Source organism: Pristis pectinata, chromosome 12 (genome assembly GCF_009764475.1).
Source record: "Pristis pectinata isolate sPriPec2 chromosome 12, sPriPec2.1.pri, whole genome shotgun sequence".
Classification (NCBI taxonomy): Eukaryota; Metazoa; Chordata; class Chondrichthyes; order Rhinopristiformes; family Pristidae; genus Pristis; species Pristis pectinata.
In genome coordinates this window covers 47,122,119-47,144,276 of record NC_067416.1, presented here as the reverse complement: position 1 = coordinate 47,144,276, position 22,158 = coordinate 47,122,119, and positions in this window count along the sequence as shown.

The window sequence follows — 22,158 nt, the reverse complement described above, 5'->3', positions numbered from 1 at the left end:
GTGATAGTCAGAGCAGAAAATGAAGGGATTGAGAGAAAGGTAAATCTTATGACCAGTACGTCTGCAAGGAAAGATGGGCTGACACGATGAGTCGGACGGGCTGAAGTGTGTTTATTTCAATGGCAGGAGTATTAGGAGTAATGGTGATGAACTTAGAGTATGGATCAGTACATGGAACTATGATGTTGTGGTCATTACAGAAACGTGGTTGAGAGAGGCGCAGGACTGAATGATTAATGTTCCAGGATTTCGGTGTTTTAGTAAAAATAGAGTGCGGGGTAAAATGGTGCGTGGGAATTGCACTCTTAATCAGGGACAACATCACAACTGCACTCAAATGGGAAATAATGAAGGGCGCCTTCACTGAGTCGATATGAGTAGAACTGTAAAATAAGAAAGGTGCAATCAATATGATTGGAGTATACTACAGACCACCCAATTGCCACAGGGACATTGAGGAACAGATATGCAGGTAGATTCGGGGAAGGTGCAAAAAGCAACTCGGGAGTGTTGGTGGGTGACTTCAGCTTCCGCAATATTGACTGGGACCTTATTTGTGCAAAACGTTTAGATGGAGAAGAATTTGTTAGGTGCATTTAAGAGGGTTTCTAAAATCAGTATGTAGATACCCCAAAGAGAGGAGGGACCATACTGAATCTGGCATTGGGAAATGCCGTTGTCCGGCTGACTGAGCTTTCAGTGGGAGAACTTTAAGGAAATAGTAATCAAAACTCCTTCAGTTTTGAAGAAAGCTATGAATAATAATATGGACCTTGCAGGGGAGTATTAAATTGGGGCAGGACAAATTACGACAGCACTAATGTGGAACTATAAAGAGTTAATTAGGAACAGCTGTTTTGGAGCAAATCATCATAAAACATGTGGAGGCTGTTTAAAGCCCAACTGCACAGAGCACAGGACAGGTATGTTCTGGGAAGAAGGAAGGACAAGGATGGCAAGATAAGGGATCCGTGGATTACAAAAGAGGTAGTGAATTTAGTCAAGAAAAAAAAGCAAGCGTACGCAAAGTTGAGGAAGCTAAAATGAAACAGTGCCCTTGAGGATTATGAAAAACCCAGACAAAAGCACAAAAAGGGAATTAGGAAAGCCAGGGGGCCCATGAAAAGTCATTCGCAAGTAACATTAGAAATAATACCAAGGCACTGTATACATACAAAAGGAGCGAAAGGATCACACGGGAGAGGGTGGGACCACTCAAGGATAAAGGAAGGAAGATGTAGTTTGAGACAAAACACGTGGGCGAGGTCCTAACTGAGTAGTTTGCATTGGCATTTACCAAGGAAAATGACTATCTTTGATTAGTGAGATTAGTGTGAAGTGTACTGATATTCTGGGGCATTTTGAGATAAATAAAAAGTAGTGTTGGGTCTCCTGAAGAATATTAAGCTAGATAGGTCCCAGGGAGTGATGGGTTATAGATATCGGGATACCGATAAAGGCAAGCCGTGCGATTGCTGGGGGCTTGACCAAGATCTTTCAGTCCTCTCTTGCCGCATGTGATATCCGGGAGGAGTGTCGAGTAATGAATGTTGTTCCGTCGTTCAAGAAGCAAAATAAGGATATGTTTCTTGAACGTACTATTGACGAGTGAGTCTCACCTCAGTGGTAGCGAAACTATTGTAGAGGATTCTTGGGGATAGGATTTATGAGCACGTGGAAAATCATTGCTTAATTAGGTACAGTCAGCATGGCTTTGTGCGAGGTAAGTCATGTCTTACTAACTTGATTGAGACTTTCGATGATATGACGAAAGTGATTGATGAGCGTAAAGCTGTACATGTTGTCTACATGGATTTTAGTAAGATGTTTGACAAGGTCCTTCATGGTACGTTCATCCACAAGAATGAGATGCATGGACTCCACGGTGACTTGGCCATTTGGATTTAGAATTGACATACCAATAGAAGAGAGAGGATAGTAGTCGATGGGACTTATTCTGGCTGAAGGGCCATGACTACTCGTGTTCCGGAGGGATCCTTACTGTGACCTCCGCTGTTTGTGATAGAAAACTTGGATGAAAAGGTGCATGGGTAGGTTAGTAATTTCAGAAAGGATACTAATATTGGTGATGTTATGGATGTTGTAGAAGATTGCCAAAGGATACAGCTGGATACAAACCAGTTGCATATATGGACCCAGATGGATTTTAATCCGCGCAAATGTAAGGTGTTGCACTTTGGGAAAGGGACAATGCACAGATAATGACAGGGCTATTAACAGCGTTGATGTAAAGAGGGACCTTGGAGTCCAAGCCCATAGCTCCCAAAAACGGATTGCACAAGCTTATCGGTGGTAATGAAGGAGTCTGGCATGCTTGCCTTTATGCGACAAAGCATTGAGTTAAAGACTCAGGAAGTTACGTTGCAACGTTGTAAAACTCTGGTTAGACAACACGTGGAAACTTGCGGAGAATACAGAAGGGGTTTACTAGGATGTTGCCTGAAAAGAGGTCATGTGCTATAAGGAAAGGTTGGACAAATTTGGTGTGTTTCCTCTGGAGCAGCGGAGCTTGAGCGGAGACCTGATTGAAACTTATAACATTATAAGAGGCACAGTCGGAGTTGACGGCCGGTATCTTTTTCCTCGGATCGAAACGTCTAATAGAAAGGGGAGTGCATTTAAGGTGAGAGGGGGTAAGTTCAAAGGAGATGTGCTGGGTAAGGTTTTTACCCTGAGAGTAGTGGAATACTGGAATGCGCTGCCAGGTGTGGCAGTGGAGGCAAATATGATAGAGGCCTTTAAGAAGCTCTTAGGCACATCAATATACAGATAATGGAAGAATAAGGACCTTGTGTAGGCAAAAAGGACTAGTTTAGTTTCGCAATTAAATTACGTTGAATTAGTTCGGCACTGCACCGTGGCTGGAAGGGCCTGTTCCTGTGCTGTACTGTTCTATGTTCTAGATTTTCCTGAACCCCCGGGTCGCATCATAAATATATAAATAAATATATATATATATATATATATATATATATATATATATATATATATATATATATATATATATATATATATATATATAGATAGATAGATAGATATATATATATATATATATATATATATAAGTAATACAGAGATAAGTGGACAGAAAGACGGGAGAAGGGCATGCAGCCAGACCAAATTCGACGCAGTTGAAAAGAATGAGATAAATCTGAGAGGTGGCCGAACAGACAGAGGGATAGGAACAGCGAGAAAAATCAGAGAGAAAGAAGGTGAAAGCCAGTGATAGAAGGGAAAAGTTAGTCATTAAATCTGAACTGCTGAAGATCATTTGGCCTGTTGTGTCCAATTGTTCCTTGACATTTAAAGACTGTCTTTGAAAGAATGATAGACCGCTTAAACACGAGGTTTTTCTGCCGTTTTTCTCTGATTAGTCCAGTGGTTACCCTGCCATACAACACAATTCACTAAGCCCACCGCTGAGAGGTGAGTGCGTGGAATGGGCTGCCGGAAACGGTGGTGGAGGCGGATACGATAGGGTCTTTCAAGAGACTGTTATATATGTACGTGGAGTTGAATAAAATAGAGGGTTATGGGTAAGCCTAGTAATTTCTAGGGTAGGGACATGTTCGGCACAGCTTAGTGGGCCGAAGGGCCTGCATTGTGCTGTAGTTTTTCTATTTTCTATGTTCTATGTGTCCTTTTACAACCCTTAATTTTGCATGCACACGTACTGAAAGACAATAGATATAATAAATCTGCACAATATTAACGAGTACCAGAACTCCAAAGTTAAGGAGTAAGACTAAATATTGTTCACCACCCTTCCCCTTTCTTGGTATTTTAAGATGCCTGAATCCACTGGAATTTTTTCTCACATACAAATTCATTTGGGTGATCATAGTACCATATTCTTCTATGTATCAAGAACTCTTATAACTACAGTTTGCATAATTTACTGCTAAAGCATTCTGAATCGCATTTCAGAGACAGACGAAATTCTACAGATGCTGGATGCATCTGGAGAAATACAAAAAGGTGCTTGAGGTACTCAGCAGGTCAGGCGGTATCCAAGAAGGGAAATAAATATTCGACGTTTGGGGCCGAGACCCTTCATTGGGACTGCAAAGGAAGGGAGAAGAAGCCAGAACAAGAAGGTGGGGGGAGGGGGGACTACACGCAGACAGGGTATAGGTGAGTTCAGGTTATAGACGTCCAGGTGAGAGAGGCTAAGATAGTGGGTGTGGGAGGTGGAGAAGATGTAATAAGCAGAGAAGTGGTAAGTAGAAGAGGCCAAGGGCACAAGAAGTATGAATCCGGTAGGAGAGCGCAGTGGACCATTGTTACGGACTCAGTGAAAGTCCCTTTAAGATAGAGAGTGTGTGTGTATGTGTGTGTGGGGCGTTCTTAAGTCAATAGAAAATAAAGGACGTAATGAAGTTGTTGAAAAGGAAGAAGAAGGAGAGAGAGAGAGAAGGGAGAGAGACACCAGCCTGCTTGTTTTCTCTATCGATGGATGAGAAACAATAACTGTGTTTGCCACTGAAATCCATGTATGGAAGTTGGAAGTAATCCGGTGGAGTTCACTTTGTTGCTGACCTGTAGAAGGAAACAGGTATTTGTGTGTGGACGACCACGGTTCGGATGCTTTTCGGGGTGAGGAAGTCACTACCGAGTAAACACTGAAGTGTCGTTAGGGTTCCATCGTGGAACATTTGGATTTCGTATGTACTCTCTCTATGTTTTTCTACATCTACATCTTATCTTCAGACAACGGTGGTTGTTGAAGAAGCCCTTGCTCATGTTTCACCTTATGGCTTGCGGAACTGAACTTTAAGAACCATTCAGGAACTGGGAGTTTGGACTTTGTCACACACACACACGAAGAGTTTAGTTTTGGGGTTAACGTTCGAGGTTTAATATTCTTGAATTCTAACATACTAACATTTTTTTTAACTTTTATCTTACGTATTATCATAAGTAGTGATTAATAAAATAGTTTTTAACACTAAATCATGCTCAGTGTGTTTCTTTTGTTGCTGGTTTGTGACAAAATTGGGAGCTGGTCCGGGATAGTTCCCAAGGTTAACGAGATTCGTCCGGGATCCAATCCAAGGATTTTTGAGTGTCGTCTGGGATCGTTCCCCAGATTGACAAGATTTATTCGGGGTTCAATCCAAAGATTTTTGAGGGAGGTCTGATAAATTCTTTTTAATTGGCTTGTGTGTGTGGAAACCAGCAGCAATGGATATTAAGGCATTTTTGGAGTCACCAACTCAAAAGGGATTGGAGGTGGCGAGAACGGATGATCTGATAAAGATTGCTACAAGTTTAAACCTTACAGAAGTAAAGCAGTCTATGAGAAAGGCAGATATTCAGAGATTCATAGCTGGCCATTATGTGGAAAAGAAGGTGTTTGAGAAGGAAGTGTTAAAACAGTTTCCTGGCAGTGAAATAGCAATTTCTGAGGCACAGGTGCAGCTGGCAAAGATAGAGGCTGAACGAAAGCAAAATAAATTAGAAGCTGAACGAGAACAAAAGAGATTAGAGGCTGAACGAGAGTAAACTCAGTTAAAGATAGAGGCCGAACGAGAGAAATTAGAGGCCGAACAAAAGATAACTCAGATGAAGATAGAGGCTGATCTAGCAATGAAGCAGATGGAATTGAAGAGGATGGAGCTGGATAGTGAGGAAAAGGAGAAACAGAGGCAGCATGAGTTACAAATGAAGCGTAGGAGTTTGGAATCTGATTCTGATGATGGTTTTTCAGCCAGCAGGGAGGTTCGATTAGTCCCTCCGTTTGAAGAAGATCAGGTAGATCAGTATTTCCAACATTTTGAAAAGGTTGCTGTGAGTTCAAACTGGCCAAGGAAAGGATGGGCTCTTATGGTACAGAGTGTGATTAAAGGTAAAGCTCAAAAAGCTTATTCTGCTTTGTCTGCTGAGGATGCAGCTGATTAGACCAAGGTAAAACAAGCTATATTGAAGGCCTATGAATTGGTACCTGAGGCTTATAGACAAAAATTCAGAGACTTGAGGAAATCTACAGATCAGACGTATATGGAATTTGCCAATGGAAAGAGAATATGTTTTGAACGATGGTGCCTGGCTAAAAATGTAGATGGGGATTATGATAAATTGACAGACTTGAGACTAGTGGAAGACTTTAAAAGATGTGTTCCAGCTGAATTAACAACATATTTAAATGAAAAGGCAGTGGAAACTTTACAAGAAACTGCTAGGTTGGCAGATGATTATGCTTTAACCCATAAATCCAAATGGGGACAACCTAAAACCTTTCAAAAGAGATACAAAGACAATCCAGGTAAACCGGAGATTAAATTGGGAGGTAATCAAAAAGGAAAAGATGAAAAGAAGCCAGGGCTGGAGAAACATGTTGAGCGTACTTGTTATTACTGTAGGAAACCTGGCCATGCGATATCTAAATGTGCCCTTTTGAAGAAAAGGAAGGAAGCTGTGCCCAATGCTTGCTTTCAGGCAATTAAAAATCAAAAAGCTTTAGGGGATGCTGTTAAAGATCAGTCCTTGCAAGAGGGAAATGCGGAAAAGTTGGAGGAGGTGAGAAAAGAATTCCGTTCTTATGTATCAGAGGGTTTTGTTTCACTGAATGATGAGTCACCCCAGGTGCCAGTGAAAATTGTTAGAGATACTGGGGCTAGTCAATCGCTCTTGCTGGACAGTGTTTTAAATTTTGGTGAAGAAAGTGACACTGGTGAAGTAAATCTAGTACGAGGCGTTACAGGTGAGACCATGTCTGTCCCTTTACACAGGGTGATATTAAAGTCAAAGTTCGTAGAAGGACCAGTCGAGATAGGGATAAGACCTAGGTTGCCAGTGGAAGGAGTTTCTTTGTTATTGGGAAATGACCTTGCAGATGGAGAAATTGTTCCTGTGGTACGGTTAACGACCAAACCAAGGATTGATGAGTCTGAGAATGATCCAGATGTTTACCCATCATGTGCGGTGACTCGAGCTAGAGCTAGAGAATTAGCCAAGACAGACAGTCCGGTGCAGTCTGATGTAGTTCCTTGTGACAGTCCTAAACAGAAAGAAAATTTTGATGCCTTATCTGAGACTTTTCTGTCTTCACTGGAGGATCAACATCCTTATAGTGAGCCTGAATTTAAAGATTTATCTTTGTCAAGGAAGGATTTTATGGTGGAACAGACAAAGACCCTGAGTTGACAGAATTGAAAGAAAAAGCTCTCTCATGTGAGGAGATTGAAAAGGTGCCAAATGGATACTATGTCAAAAATGGAGTGTTAATGAGGAAATGGAGACCTCCTCATGTTCCTGTTACTGAGGAATGGGAAGTTATTCATCAGGTTGTTGTTCCAAAAGTTTATAGGGATGAGACTTTAAACCTGGCCCACAGTATGCCTTTGGGTGGTCATTTTGGTGTGAATAAAACTGTAGGGAAGATCTTGAAACAATTCTATTGGCCTGGTTTGAGAAAAGATGTGGTGATGTTTTGTCGAACCTGCCACACATGTCAGATGGTAGGTAAACCAAATCAAAAACCCCCTGTGGCTCCTTTGAAACCAATTCCTGCTTTTGGTGAACCCTTTTCGAAGGTGATTGTGGACTGTGTTGGCCCCTTACCAAAGTCTAAGACTGGAAATCAGTATTTGTTAACCATCATGTGTGCCACTTCGAGATTTCCAGAGGCAATACCCCTTAGAAATATTAAGGCCAAGACGGTGTCAAAGGCTCTTGTAAATTTTTTTACCTTGTTTGGTTTGCCAAAAGAAATCCAATCTGATCAAGGTAGTAATTTTATGTCAAAAATTTTTCAACAAATAGTCTATGAGCTGGGAGCAAATCAGATTGTATCATCTGCATATCACCCAGAATCTCAAGGAGCTCTGGAGAGATTTCATTCTACTCTCAAAAATATGCTGAAGACTTATTGCTTTGAAAACACCAAGGATTGGGACGAAGGTATCCATTTACTTTTGTTTGCCGTTGGAGAATCGATCCAGGAGTCAATAGGATTTAGTCCGTTTGAGCTTGTATTTGGACATAGGGTGAGAGGACCTTTGGAGTTGTTAAGAGAGCAATGGGTTAATGAGGAAAGTCACTTGAGTCTGTTGGACTATGTCCAAAAATTTAAAACTCGGTTGGAAAGAGTCTGCCAGCTAGCGAGAGAGAATCTGAAAACAGGCCAGATAAGAATGAAGACATATTTTGATAGACGTGCTCGGCCTAGGACATTCGCAGTGGGGCAAAAGGTGTTGGTATTTTTCCCTAGCCAAAATAATCCCTTGCAATCTTGTTTTTCTGGACCCTATGTTATTGAATCTCGAGTGACTGATCTAACATATATAATCAAAACACCAGATAGACGCAAGAAAACACAACTCTGTCATGTAAACATGCTAAAACCTTATTATGAGAGGGATTCAGTTGTGGCCTTGGTGGATGGTGTAAAGGTTGTTTTTAGAATGCCTGATGTTGATGTTGAGGAAGGCCAATTTAGACCAAATATAGTTCCATCGAAACTGAAAATCCAAAATATCATGGAGAACCTTGAAACGAAGTTGGACCATTTACAAGTTTCACAAAAACAACAGATGAGAGAATTAATTTAAACATTTAAAAATCTGTTCCCAGATGTTCCAAACAGAACATCGATAATTACCCATGATGTTGATGTTGGGGATGCAAAACCAATCAAACAACACCCATATCGAATGAATGTGGAAAAAAGTAAACTTGTTAATCAGGAAATAAAATACATGTTGGAAAATGATATTATTAGACATCCTACTTCAAATTGGAGTTCGCCCTGTGTTATTGCACCTAAACCTGATGGAACTGTTAGATTTTGCACAGATTACAGGAAAGTGAATGCTGTAACAAAGTCAGATGCTTACCCTATTCCTATGGTGGATGATTGCATAGACAGAGTGGGAAAGGCAAAATTTCTTCCAAAGATTGACCTATTAAAAGGGTACTGGTGTGTTCCATTAACAGATAGAGGAAGGGAGATTTCAGCCTTTGTAACCCCTTCTGGATTGTATGAATACAATGTTTTACCATTTGGAATGAGAAATGCTCCGGCAACATTTCAAAGAATGATTAACTCAGTGATTCATGGGTTAAAACATACAGATGCCTACATTGACGACTTAGTGACTGGGAATGATACATGAGAGGATCACATCTCTGCGTTAGAAAGGTTGTTTGAAAGACTTTCCAAGGCTAACCTTACAGTTAACTTGGATAAAAGTGAATTTGGCCATGCCACTGTGACGTATCTTGGTTATGTTGTAGGTCAAGGCAAGCAAGCTCCTGTTCAGGCAAAAGTTCAAGCAATATCTGAGTTCCCTATTCCCACAGGTACGAGGACTGTTAGAAGATTTTGGGAATGGTTGGATATTATGAAAATTTTGTAAAAATTTTGCTGATATTGCTCTTCCCCTAACTAATCTTCTGAAGAAGGGAGTAAAGTTTGTTTGGACAGATTCTTGTCAAGAAGCATTTAAGAAGCTGAAAGCCATTTTATGCTACCATCCTGTGCTCAAAACACCTGACTTTAAAAAGCCATTTTCATTAGCAGTAGATGCCAGTGATGAAGCTGCAGGAGCTGTGTTGTTGCAGAAGGGTGACCTTGATGATATTGACCATCCTGTAGCTTACTTTTCAAAGAAATTTAATGAGCATCAAAAGAATTATTCCACCATAGAGAAAGAATTACTGTCGCTTGTTTTAGCCTTGCAACATTTCAGTGTATATGTTTGCACCGCTCAGAAACCATTGACTGTATATACAGATCATAACCCATTGGTGTTTCTGAGCCGAGTCAAAAACAAGAACAGAAGGCTGTTAAACTGGAGTTTAATTTTGCAAGAGTTTGATCTCATGATAACTCACATTAAAGGCAAAGATAATGTGATTGCTGATTGTCTTTCTCGATGTTAAATGGGAAACATGTATCTGTACTAATCTGATAGTCTGTAGTTGTGTAGCATGATAATTATTAACATTCCTAACTGTATGCGCGGTTACAATTTTCTTGGGAATTTTTTTTTAGGTGGGAGGTGTTTCGGACTCAGTGAAAGTCCCTTTAAGATAGAGAGTGTGTGTGTATGTGTGTGTGGGGCGTGCTTACGTCAATAGAAAATAAAGGACGTAATGACGTTGTTGAAGAAGGAAGAAGAAGGAGAGAGAGAGAGAAGGGAGAGAGACACCAGCCTGCTTGTTTTCTCTATCGATGGATGAGAAGCAATAACTGTGTTTGCCACTGAAATCCATGTATGGAAGTTGGAAGTAATCCGGTGGAGTTCACTTTGTTGCTGACCTGTAGAAGGAAACAGGTATTTGTGTGTGGACGAGCACGGTTCGGATGCTTTCGGGGTGAGGAAGGCACTACCGAGTAAACACTGAAGTGTCGTTTGGGTTCCATCGTGGAACATTTGGATTTCGTATGTACTCTCTCTATGTTTTTCTACATCTACATCTTATCTTCAGACAACGGTGGTTGTTGAAGAAGCCCTTGCTCATGTTTCACCTTATGGCTTGCGGAACTGAACTTTAAGAACCATTCAGGAACTGAGAGTTTGGACTTTGTCACACACACACACGAAGAGTTTAGTTTTGGGGTTAACGTTCGAGGTTTAACATTCTTGAATTCTAACATACTAACATTTTTTTTTACTTTTATTTTACGTATTATCATAAGTAGTGATTAATAAAATAGTTTTTAACAGTAAATCATGCTCAGTGTGTTTCTTTTGTTGCTGGTTTGTGACAAAAATGAAATAAAGTATGGGGAGGGGAGGAGATGAGGTGGGCGGGTAACCAACATGGGGCAAGGGAGACATGAAAATAAGGGAAAATAAAGGAGTGCAGATTGGACAAAAAGAAAGGGTGGGGTTACCGGACGTCAGAGAAATCGATGTAAAGGCCATCAGGTTGGGGTCTCCCAAGGTGCAATATGAGGTGTTGTTCCTCCAACCTGCGCCTAGACTCAACGTGGCAGTACAGGAGGCCGTGGATAGACATGTCAGTATGGGAGTGGTATGTGGAATTGAAGTGGGTGGCCAGAGAGAGTTCCTGGCTGTTGTGGCGGACGGAGGGAAGGTGCACGACGAAGCAGTCACTCAATCTGCATCGGGTCTCACCAACGTACAGGAGGCCACACCGGGAGCACCGGATGCAAGAAATTACTTCTCGGACTCACCTGGAAGGATTGTTTGGAACTCTCAGTGGTGGTGAGGGAGGAGGTGTAGGGACAAGTGTAGAACTTGGTGCGGTTGCAGGCACAAGTGCCAGGGGTGTTTCTGGTGGGGAGGGCCGAGTGGACAAGGGAGTATCAGAGTGAGAGAAGAGAGAGAGTAAGCTGAGTGGACAAGACAGGCAGGAAGTGAAGAAAGACTGATGGATTAAATTGCATTTGTTTCAATGCAAGAGGCCTGAGATGTAATGCAGATGAATTCAGTGCATGGGGAGGTACATCGGACTGGGATACTATAGCAATTACAGAAACATGGTTAAGGGAGGGACCGGACTGGCAGTTAAATGTCCCAGGGTACAGCAGCTATAGGCGGAATAGAGATGGAGGGAATACAGGAGTGGGGGTTGCATTCTGATTCGGGAGAACATCACGGCGGTACTCTGAGATAAAATTAATACGGAGGGGTGATCACCTTGTTGGAATTGTACTATAAGTCGCCTAATTAGTCCACGGAAATTAGAGGAACAAATATGCAGGCAGATTGCATAAAGTTGCACGAATAATACGGTTATCATAGCAGGTGATTTTAACTTTCCTAATATAGACTGGGACTGTCATAGTGCTTAGGGCTTAGACCGGGTGAAATTTGTTAAGTGTGTTCAGGAAAGTTTCCTTAAGCAATATATTGAAGACACAACCAGGTGGAGGACAAAGCTTGACCTTATCTTGGGTAATGGGGCAGGGAAGGTGGCCTAGGTGTCTGCGTGGGAAGCTAGGGAAGAAATTGTGGGAGCCCTGGTTGAGATATGTGCATCGGCGTTGCGATGGGTGAAGTGTCGGAAGACTGGAGGATGGCTGGTGTTGTCCCTTTTTTTAAGAAGGGCTGCAAAGAAAAAGGTGGGAATTGTGGACCAATAAGCCTAGTATCTGTGGTAGGTAAGTTACTAGAGGTAATTCTGAGGGATAAGATGGACAAGAACTTGGAAAAACAGGAGTTGATTAGGTATAGTCAGCACGGCGTTGTGCATAGGAGATCGTCTCTCACGAATATGATTCAGTTTTTTTAAAGAAACAATCAAGAACGTCGATGAGGACAGGGCCGTAGACGTGGTCTATATGGACCAGTTTGGACTTTGACAAGGTTATACATGCTAGGCTGCTATGGAAAATGAGATCGCCAGCGATTAAGGGAGAGGTAGCTCATTGGATACAGAATTGGCTTGAATGTGGACATCAGAGGGTGATGGTGGAAGCTTGTTTTCGGACAGAAGGCCCGTAACTAGTGGTGTTCCTCAGGGCTCGACGCTGGGCCCATTATTAGTGATTTGGATGATAATTTATAAGTCACGTTTCATAAGTTTGCAGATGATAGGTCGTGTCGTTGACAGGAAGATGGTTATCAAGATTTACGGGAGGATCTTGATCAGCTGGGTAAGGGGGCCGAATAATAGAAAATGGAGTTTAATCCAGACAAGTGTGGGTTGTTGCATTTTGGGAAAGCAAATGAGGGTCGGATGTTCACAGTTAACAGTACGGTCCTGGGAGTGTTGTAGAACAGAGAGACTTAAAAGTACAAGTCCGTGATTTCCTGAAAGTGGCATCACAGGGAGACCGGGTGGTGAAGAAGATTTTTGGCACGTTGGCCTTCATCAGTCAAGGAACTGAGTTTAGAAGTTGGGATGTTATTTTGCATTTGTACAAGACGTTGCTGAGGCAGCTTGGAATATTGTGTTCAGTTTTGGACACCCTGCTATTAGAAAGATGTTATTAAGCTGGAAAGAGTTATGAGGAGGATGTTGTCAGGACTCAAGGAACTGCGTTATGGAGAAAGGTTGAGCAGGCTGGGACTTTATTAATTGGAGCATAGTAGAAAGATGCATGACCATATAGAGCTATAAAAAATTACGAGGGGCAGGGACTGGATGAATGCTCACAGTCTTTTTTTTTTACCAGGGATGTGGTATCAAGAACAAGAGGGCATAGGTTTAGGGGGAGAGCGGAGATATTTAATGTGAACTCTTTCACCCAGAGAGTGCTCAAAAATGGAATGAGCTGTCAGAGGAAGTTGTTGAGACAGGTTCATTAACGATATTTAAAATGCATATGGATAGGGAAAGATTGGAGGGATAAATACCAAACGCAGGCAAATGGGATCAGATGGGAATCTTGGTCGGCATAGACCAGTTGTGCCGACGGACCTGTTTCCATGTTGTATGACTCTGAATCTAATATGACATATTTTATCTCCTTGAAGAAAAAAGCAGGCTTGGCCAAAATCTGCTAAACGATAGCTGGGAATGGAAGGGTTAACGACTGACAATGCAGGAGTTCATTGTATGCCTCTCAGCGTCAGCTTCTTCCCATGGTAAAGCATTACCTCAGCCCTGGGGTGATTATAGTCATGGCTGAAAGTGAGGGGCAGGTGTGGGTAGGAAAGACATAGTTATTTTAGACATATTTTGTTTCGCAAGCTCACTGCAAGCAGTTACCGTCGTGAGTGCAAATTCCCACGAAGATTTCTCACGAAATAAGTGGAAGAGATACACACCAACCGAGGCATCTTCGAGTGGTATTAGAACAGAGCTCAGGTTACACTGTTTACTCTTTCACTGTATCCCCCACTCCTGCTAGTGTTAACCTAAAAAAGCATTAATCGTAAGTTCATTGGTTCTGCTGTCGTCTGATTTATTACAGAGCGCGGGTCGACTTTTACAAACTAACAATGAAAGGCACTTACTAGGTTTCACAGTCAGCGTCGTGCCATCTTTGTCATGGGTGACCCAGTCCACATCACTTCCGTTGAGCACAAGAACTCCACTGTTGCAAACAGTACATAAAATCTCAAATGTTCCTAAATGTTGATTAAATGATGCAATGGATATGGTTCCACTCATTGCCTGGACCTCATAAAATTTCGTGGACGATTATAACCCTCGGCAGAACAGATATCATGGAAAATGTCAAGGCTATGTAATGAATATGAGTATAATATTTGAACAGCAATTATCCAAATATATAGAGATAAATTCATACTTTAAGAGGGCCCTGGGGCTCCAGCTTGGTGTGACTACAAAAAAGGCCTTCCACTGACTCTGCCAAGGGGTAACAAACGGTGCGATTCCCATGTAGCTGCGTATGTATTTTGTAAAATAAATTATCCTCTGACGCCCACACAAGAGTACTGGTAATGGTAAGGAGTCCAAATTTGAGAAGAATTATCTTTCCTCCGGTGGCCATCGTTTACAGTCGCTCAGATAAATCCAGCGTTCCTGGCTTTTCACTTTCACTGCGCTGTCCGTGTTTGGAGTAGTATCTGGAAGGGGCCTTTCCACCGAGGTCCCAGTTTAGTGCGCTCCCAATCCCGTATCAGTATAGAGTCTCCGATTTGTAGGTCAGGCAATTACGTGTTCTGCCCTTCAGGTGGTTTAATGGCACTCTGCACCTGTTAATTAAGAAACTTTAAAGTGGAAGTAAGTTGACCGAAATACCTTTGTAGTTAATTCCCCATGATATTAAGGACAACCTGTGTGGGGGGGCTGGGTATCGGCGTCCCATAGGATTCTTCACGGACGCCCATAGACTATTTCAGCAGCCGATAACCCGATGGCCGAGTATGGGGTGATTCTCATATGGTATGATGCTAAGGAGAGAACCTTCAACCAGATTAGACCTGTGTCTGACACTAATTTGGTTAGTTTATTCTTAAAGGTGCTGTTAGCTCTCTCTACTACACCCGCTGATTGAGGGTGGAAGGTGCAATGGAACTGCTGTTCGATATGCAGTGCCTCGCACAATTCCTTATTTATTTTTCCCTATGAAGTGGGGGCCAATACACAGAACTTACCCGTCGGGGTACCCCTAACCTTGGTAAACCTCTGTAAGCAATAACTTTACCACCGTTGAGGCCTTATTGTTGGTGTTTGGAAAAGCTTCAATCCATCTACTGAATACATCAACAATAACGAGAAAGTACTTGTAACAATGTACACGCCGTAATTCAATAATGGCGAATTGTATACATTCCAATGGACAATCTGGATAGGGGGTTTTGCCTGGAGTGCACTTCACCCCTTTCCCAGTGTTGGTTTGTTGGCATATCAAACACGACCGTATTTTGCCTTGTGCTTCTTCCTCCAATCTTGAGTGCCACCAGGTACGTAATAAAATGTTACTCATTCCCTCCTTGCCAAAGTGGATGTCAGCATGTCGGCAGTCAATAAGCATTGGTAACAAAGAATCAGGTATACATACTTGACCGACTGGAGTAACCCAGAGGCCGTGTGGCGCAGAGTGCGTACACCCGTGCGCCTTCTACATTTGTTTTTCTGAGTCAGGGGCGTCCCCCTGTAAGTGCTGCACAGTGACCATGTCTGGGGTGCCCGGCGATGCTACCTTTGGCTTGCAAACAACTGCTTGTTTTTCTACAGTGGAAACGATTTTAGACCCCTGGCATGCTGCCAATTTCGCTTCTGTATCTGCCCTGTTATTGCCCTGGGTTACTGGGGAGGCATCTGAAAGGTGAGCACAGCATTTGATGATGGCCAATTTGTTTGGGAGGAGGATGGCTTGGACGAGGTTCTTTACATAAGCTGGATTCTGTATGGGGCTACCTGTAGAGTTTTGAAATTCCTCTGTGTGCCCAGAGTTGGCCAAAATCATGGGCAACTTGAAAAGCATAGCGGGAGTCAGTGAAGATGTTAACTAATTTGTCCTTGGCTAAAATTCAAGCTCGGGTCAGTGCAAAGAGTTATGCTTTTTGGGCAGAGACTGGGGCTGCTGAGATGCAGATTCTACACTCTGGGAGTCGTTTAACACGACATAGCCACAAAGGCGGGTGCCCTATTCAGAAATTTAGGAACTACCGTCGACGTACAGGTTTATGTCGGCTGACTGGATGGCCTTTATCTGAAAGGTCCGGACGGGGTGCAGTTAAAAAGTGGTTACACATTAGACAGTCATGAGGTGTGTCCGCAAGATCCTCAGGTGGGGCCTCTAGGAAGGTGGCAGGATTAATGGTCGTGCAGTACGCAAAAGAGAGGAGTGGGATATTCAGGAATGCTTCCTCGTATCTGATTAAGCTGCTCCTGGTTAAGGTGTTGCGTCTGGTGGGAGGTTAAGAGTGTCGTTACGGTATGGGAGGAATAACCCACCACTGCTTGTTGCAAGGTTATATTGGAGGCTGCTGTTAATAGGGAATAATTGGCTGGAAGCATTTGTGAGAATGGTGGAAGTCCCCTGGCAACTGGGTCCAGCCGAGTGGAGTAGTATGCCACCGGTCTTTTCCTATCCCCATGGGTTTGAGTAAGGACGGCTGGAGCGCAGTCCTCCAGGACATTCACGAAGAGCTGAAATGGGCGATCATGCAAAGAACGTCCCAGGACCGAAGCGCTGTCAAGGGCCTGTTTGAGGCTGTCAAAGGTCTCCCTTTGTTCCTTCGTAAGTTCAAAAGATCCCACAGACTGGCTTGAGGCCAGCGGTGTGAGGTTCTTATTAAGGCGCGCCACCTTAGGTAGCCATTGCCTGAAGAAATTTACTAAACCTAAGAATGCGCGCATACCCTTTGGGGTAGCTGGCGGTGGGGTGGCAATGATGGGTGCAATACGATCGGGAGTGAGCCGCCGCTCGTTAGAACTTAAGAGGGTAACCAGATATTTCTCCTGGCGCTGGTTTCGTTTGACTTTCTGTGGAGGTATTACGTATCCCCAAGAGTGGAGCGCGTTAAGTAGTCTATTCATGTCCTGATGTTGACAGGCTCCAAGCGGCTTTCTAGTAAAAGGTCATATACATAATGGACAACGGTGGATTTATCAGAAAAGTGCAACCCTTGGAGTTTTATCTGTTAAACTTGGGAAAAATCGTCCAGGAGTGTATAAAACCTTGCGGGAAGCGCGTCGAAGTGTATTGCTGACTTTGGAAGGTGAAAGCAAACAGGTACTGCGAGTAGGGAGAGAGGGGAATTGCGAAAATTGCATGATGCAGGTCCACAGTGGTAAAAACACAAGAGTCGGCAGGAATACTGCTGAGAATGGTAGCTGGATTCGGGACCACGGGATGTAGTGCTCTACTATCTCGTTGACCTTACGTAGGTCTTATACAAGGCACCACTCTGTCCTTCCGGGTGTGGGGACGAGTAAAATTGGGGTGTTACAAGGTTATTGGCAAGAGCACAAGGATGTCCCTGTTTGCAGAACGAATCTATAACTTGGGTTATTCCGTCGAATGTCTCTCTTCGAAGGGGATACTGTGGGACGGAAGACAGTTGTTCTACCGGTCCTACACGGACCTGGACTGGGGTCGCTGGGGCGTACCCTACCTCGGACTTCGATGCGGCCCAAAAATTGGGGGTGGGCTCATCCGAAGGGAGTCGATGGGGTTGGTGGTGTAAACAGCCCGTCACCGAGAAAGGGACGATGTAATAAGTCAGGGTCCCCTCTGGCAGAGCCTGAGGAACCCCGAGAAGTCCTTTGTGTGCATATACCTCAAGACGCTGGGCTTGGAATCCCAGTTCCTTCGGTTTATGTCCCTTGTTAACTGACAGGGTAATGTGAGGGGACATCAAGCCTGACTCATTCCACAATTCATGAGGCACTTGGACTAGTAGTTCTGTCCCCTCCTTTCCCACTACTTCCCATAAAATAGTGACAGTCACCATGTTACCCAGGAGAGGAGCATGCAACCCTTATAGCTCTCTTGAGGCCCCGGTGGGGTCATAAGCTAGCGTTACATGCGGGTCAGTGGTTTTCAAGGGTGGGTCAAAATCGCTGCTCGTGAAGTTCACCGTCCACCACTGAGGAGGCTGGTGAATCCAGAGGATCCTATGGGTCTTAGGATCAGTAATGGTAATACCTTCATCCAGGCATTGTATACTGAGGCGGAGGGAGCAGAGCAGGTCCGTCCCAGCCAGGTTAATCCACAGGGTTTGTGGTTACCACAAACTGGATCAGGCATTCCCGATCTTCAAATTTAACTTGTGAGCGTTCAGTTAAGGGGTAGGATCTTTCGTGTCCCTCCAGCCTGCTCAATGGAACTGAAGGAGTGGACAGTTTAAAATCATGCTGGGCAATACAAGGGGCGTCGAGGGTCGAAGTATTTGCTCCCGTAAAGAGAATCGGCTTTCCTTCAACTAAGAAATTGACGATGGGTTCATCGTCCGGGTTATTGGTGAGGGCAGGGTACATAGAAAGGCTGCTCTCCACGGCTACTCATGCAGAAAACGGGTTTTTGGTTGAAAAAGTTTGTGGACTACTGGGAGGTCTCGTCTGCCGATGACGGTATTAGGGGCAGTCCCTCCGCCAATGGTCAGGTGTCCCACAAGGGCAGCATCCTGTCGGCTTGGCGCTCGCCGGTGCGGTTTGTTGGGGTCCCCTGGGTCCTAGGTAATTACGAGAGGGTGGTGGTGGTCCACTAGGGTGTCGGTACACTGGTGCTCAAGTCATTGGGGTACAGTGGGTATCCTTTACCGGACAGGTCAACCCCTTCTGGATCACAAAATTGCTGCTCCATTTGATAGCCCGTATTGTCGGAGTAGGGAGGTTGGGGAGGATGGGGTCTCTGGACCATTTCCTGTTTTATCTTTGTGGACTGACGCCCTGCTCATGGCTTGCCGTGTGTGGTCAGGCCAGTTCATGTTATTAGTGTGGACAGCTGACGCCACTTCCTCAGGGATGCATTGTAGTAGGAGGGCGTTAAACTCCTCTGTTGTTGGCATCGTCCCCCGCATAGGTTCCGTAAAGTGAACAGAAACGGTCCCAAAAGTCTGGGCCATCCTCACCCTGTTTCAGTAGGCATTCTAGAAGCTTAATTATGTCAATAGGCCGTTGAAGGGTTTTGCGAAGGACAGTTCTAATAGTGGCCACCAGGTCCTGAGGCCGGACGGCCGCCTGAAAGGCTGTCCAGTCGGCATAGTTCCCCAGGTGTTCTTTCCACCGTACCACCTCATTAGTTGTAAGGGCCATGCAACAAAGACTCAAAAGGTAATGGGGGGGGGGGGGGGGCTGGGCGACCTGGTACATCTGAATTGTTCCGATCACATAATCTATGAAATCCTCCGGGTTGATTTTATGGTTGGGCGCCTGACATGATTAAGCACATCTCCTGAGGCTTCCAAGGGATGTAAATTTGGATTGTAGGATTAGCGCTGGCCTGGGATGGATCAGAATTGGTAACACTCCTGTTGGAGAATTGTTTCTTAACCTTGGCTCCCTTAACCCCGTTCAACATGGGTGGTGGGCTGGGATCTGTAGGGTCGCCATAATCAGTGGTATAATTAAGGTCGGTGTCCGTCTGAGAATCTATTGAAGTACTGTCCCCAGCCAAAATGTTTCGTCGCTTGTCTGTGGCCTTAGAGCCACCCGTCTGTGGACTTTACCTTCGTCTAAGATGCAACCTGGTTCGGGACGAAATAGGGCCATGGACTTGTCCCGGGGGCGGGACTTGGCTAGCAGTCGCTGGTGGTAAGGGTGGGACGGCTTGCGGGCTAGCCGCATTATATGGGGGCGGAAATGAAACGGGGGGGGGGAGCAGCTAAGGGCGGTGGGTCGGACTACCTAATCCTCCTCATCTTCGTCCGTATCATTACTTTGGAACAACAAGGGCACGCCAGACATGTCGGGAGGTACCTCCACTTCATCCTTACTTCTTTTATTTTTATTACTGTGTTTCTCCTGATACACCTCATTTACCACTTCTCTCTCCCTTCTGCTCCTTTCAGCATCATGGTCTCCCCAATAAGACTTCAGGACTTCCCAACTCTTAGGATTTCCCTGTTCATCACACACACTAATTCCCCTTCTGCGCGCATTATGTTCCCAGCTAGCCTGCTTAGATTTACTTGTTACGTCTTCGGCCGTTTTTCTCCAAGTGGAGGTTAATACTTTCGATTTTTCCCCTGTATTCAGCTCCCAAATTGCCTTTTCTGCCTTTAGGCATTTATCTACGTCCCAAATTCCCCCCAGTGGCCATATCTCGTTTCCCAATTTCTTTTCGAGGCATGCTGATAATTTACGGAAGTTGCTCTCGTTCTTCGGATCGTCTTTACATAACTTAGATAGTGGGGTATTCGACACAGAGTTATCGAGAGTTTGTCCCATTTTGTATTCTTTCCGATCGGACGGTACGAATCGCTGCGACTACCTATTAGAACGGTCACTATCCTTCACCCACTTCAGGTTCCTGACCTTCCAGTGGAGGATTTCCCCTCTTAAGAACCGGTTTTAGGCAGGGTGGTAGTACCGGAGAACCGAACTCAGAACCTAGAGCTCAAAACCTTGAAATTCACAAAATTAAAACACCGAACCCAAAACTGCGGACTCGAAACCCGAACAGAATTTAATTTAACTGGGGACTCGAACCCCTCCTTACCTGTCGGACTTTGACAGGTTCGCGAGTATTCCGGCAGAGGATTTTTGATAAGCGAAGGGATCTATCAGGTGTCTGACTCCCTGAGAGGGATCAAGGTGAATCATCCCTTGTGGGCCCTTCTCTATTCGGTGGCCGTTATCCCCGTAGGTCGCTCACCCCGCTTCCGAAACCTCGGCTTGGACTCCTGGCTGGCGTCCGAATTGTAGTCCGGCAAATTAATTTTCCTCTTCTGTCCGCTGTAAGTAACACAGCGCAGCGAGGTTGATTCGAACAAATACCTTTATTAGCAGTGCACCGCTACGAGATTCTCTTCAGCACTCACTAAGAGTCGCTCCCCGAGTTCTCCCCGCACAAAGGGCAGTCAAATATTTGCAGAGGAATTGTCGTGCACATCCCATGCATACGGCGCCGCGAATTTCGGTCAAGCTATAGAGATCCAGAGACAGCTATCACACCTCTTGTCTTAGCATAATTGAGTTATAATCCAGGCTTTCAAAGGCAGGTATCACCCTTCGTTATTTAGATCAAGCCTCCACTTAAATGTTAATTACACCCAGTATCGCCACAGTCTGACAGATCGAAATGGTCCATCACCCTTAACAAAGGCAGTTAACATACTTAACATTCCAATTACCTAGTGGGTCAGCAGCTTGCTAGTCCTTGCTAGAGAAATATAAATGCATATTTATATATATATATATAATGTGCGTGTGTGTGTGTGTGTGTGTGTGTGTGTGTGCGCGCGCGCGCGTTTGTGTCTATATATATAGATATCTATATCTATCTATCTATCTATCTATCTATCTATCTATCTATCTATCTATCTATCTATCTATCTATCTATCTATCTATCTATATATAAATATATATTTATATATTTGTTTAACAGTTATAGGTATGGTTGCAATTCTTAACCCTTAACTTCCTCATCCATGCTTCAATAACTTTTTGTGAGATACAGTTCTTGATTTCCTTTAATTTCTTTGTGAAAAAGCAATTTCGAATCTGGAGTGGGCAAGAAAACTTTTGACTGACTTATCAGTCAAAATGCATTTTTAAAAACTTAATAGAAAGACTTTTTTCAGAGTGTCACAAGGAATAAAATATGAATTTCACATCATCCAAAGGAAATGTATTAAATTATCCACACTACTCTTCTATTTTTCTGCAATGTGTGGTTGTCTCTCCAGACTTCCTCACCAGCAGAGGGAAATCACTTCTATATCACTGGATGTGCGAAAGGGGTTACATCTGCCCTATAATGGTAGACTCAGGAATATTACAGAACTGCATTAAATCTTTGCTGAATAATTACCAAAATCATTTTAGACTGTAAATTTAAAACCTGCTGTTTCACGTTCAGTTAGTAACAGATTGTAGTTTTACACCATCCTCTGATTTTCAGTATATTTCCTGCATTTGCACTGGTCGTCCTGACATTTCTAAAAGAATCTTCTGTTCCATGAGTCGGGTCTCTGACTGGCACATTTCCCGTGGCACAAGATTTACATACATAGGAACGTGTTGTCATTGAATGTATAAAAAAAACCGTAGTGACATTTGCCCCGCTCATGTAACCGAAACTTACCATGGTAGAAGAAACTATTTCAGAATCAGGTTTATTATCACTGACATAT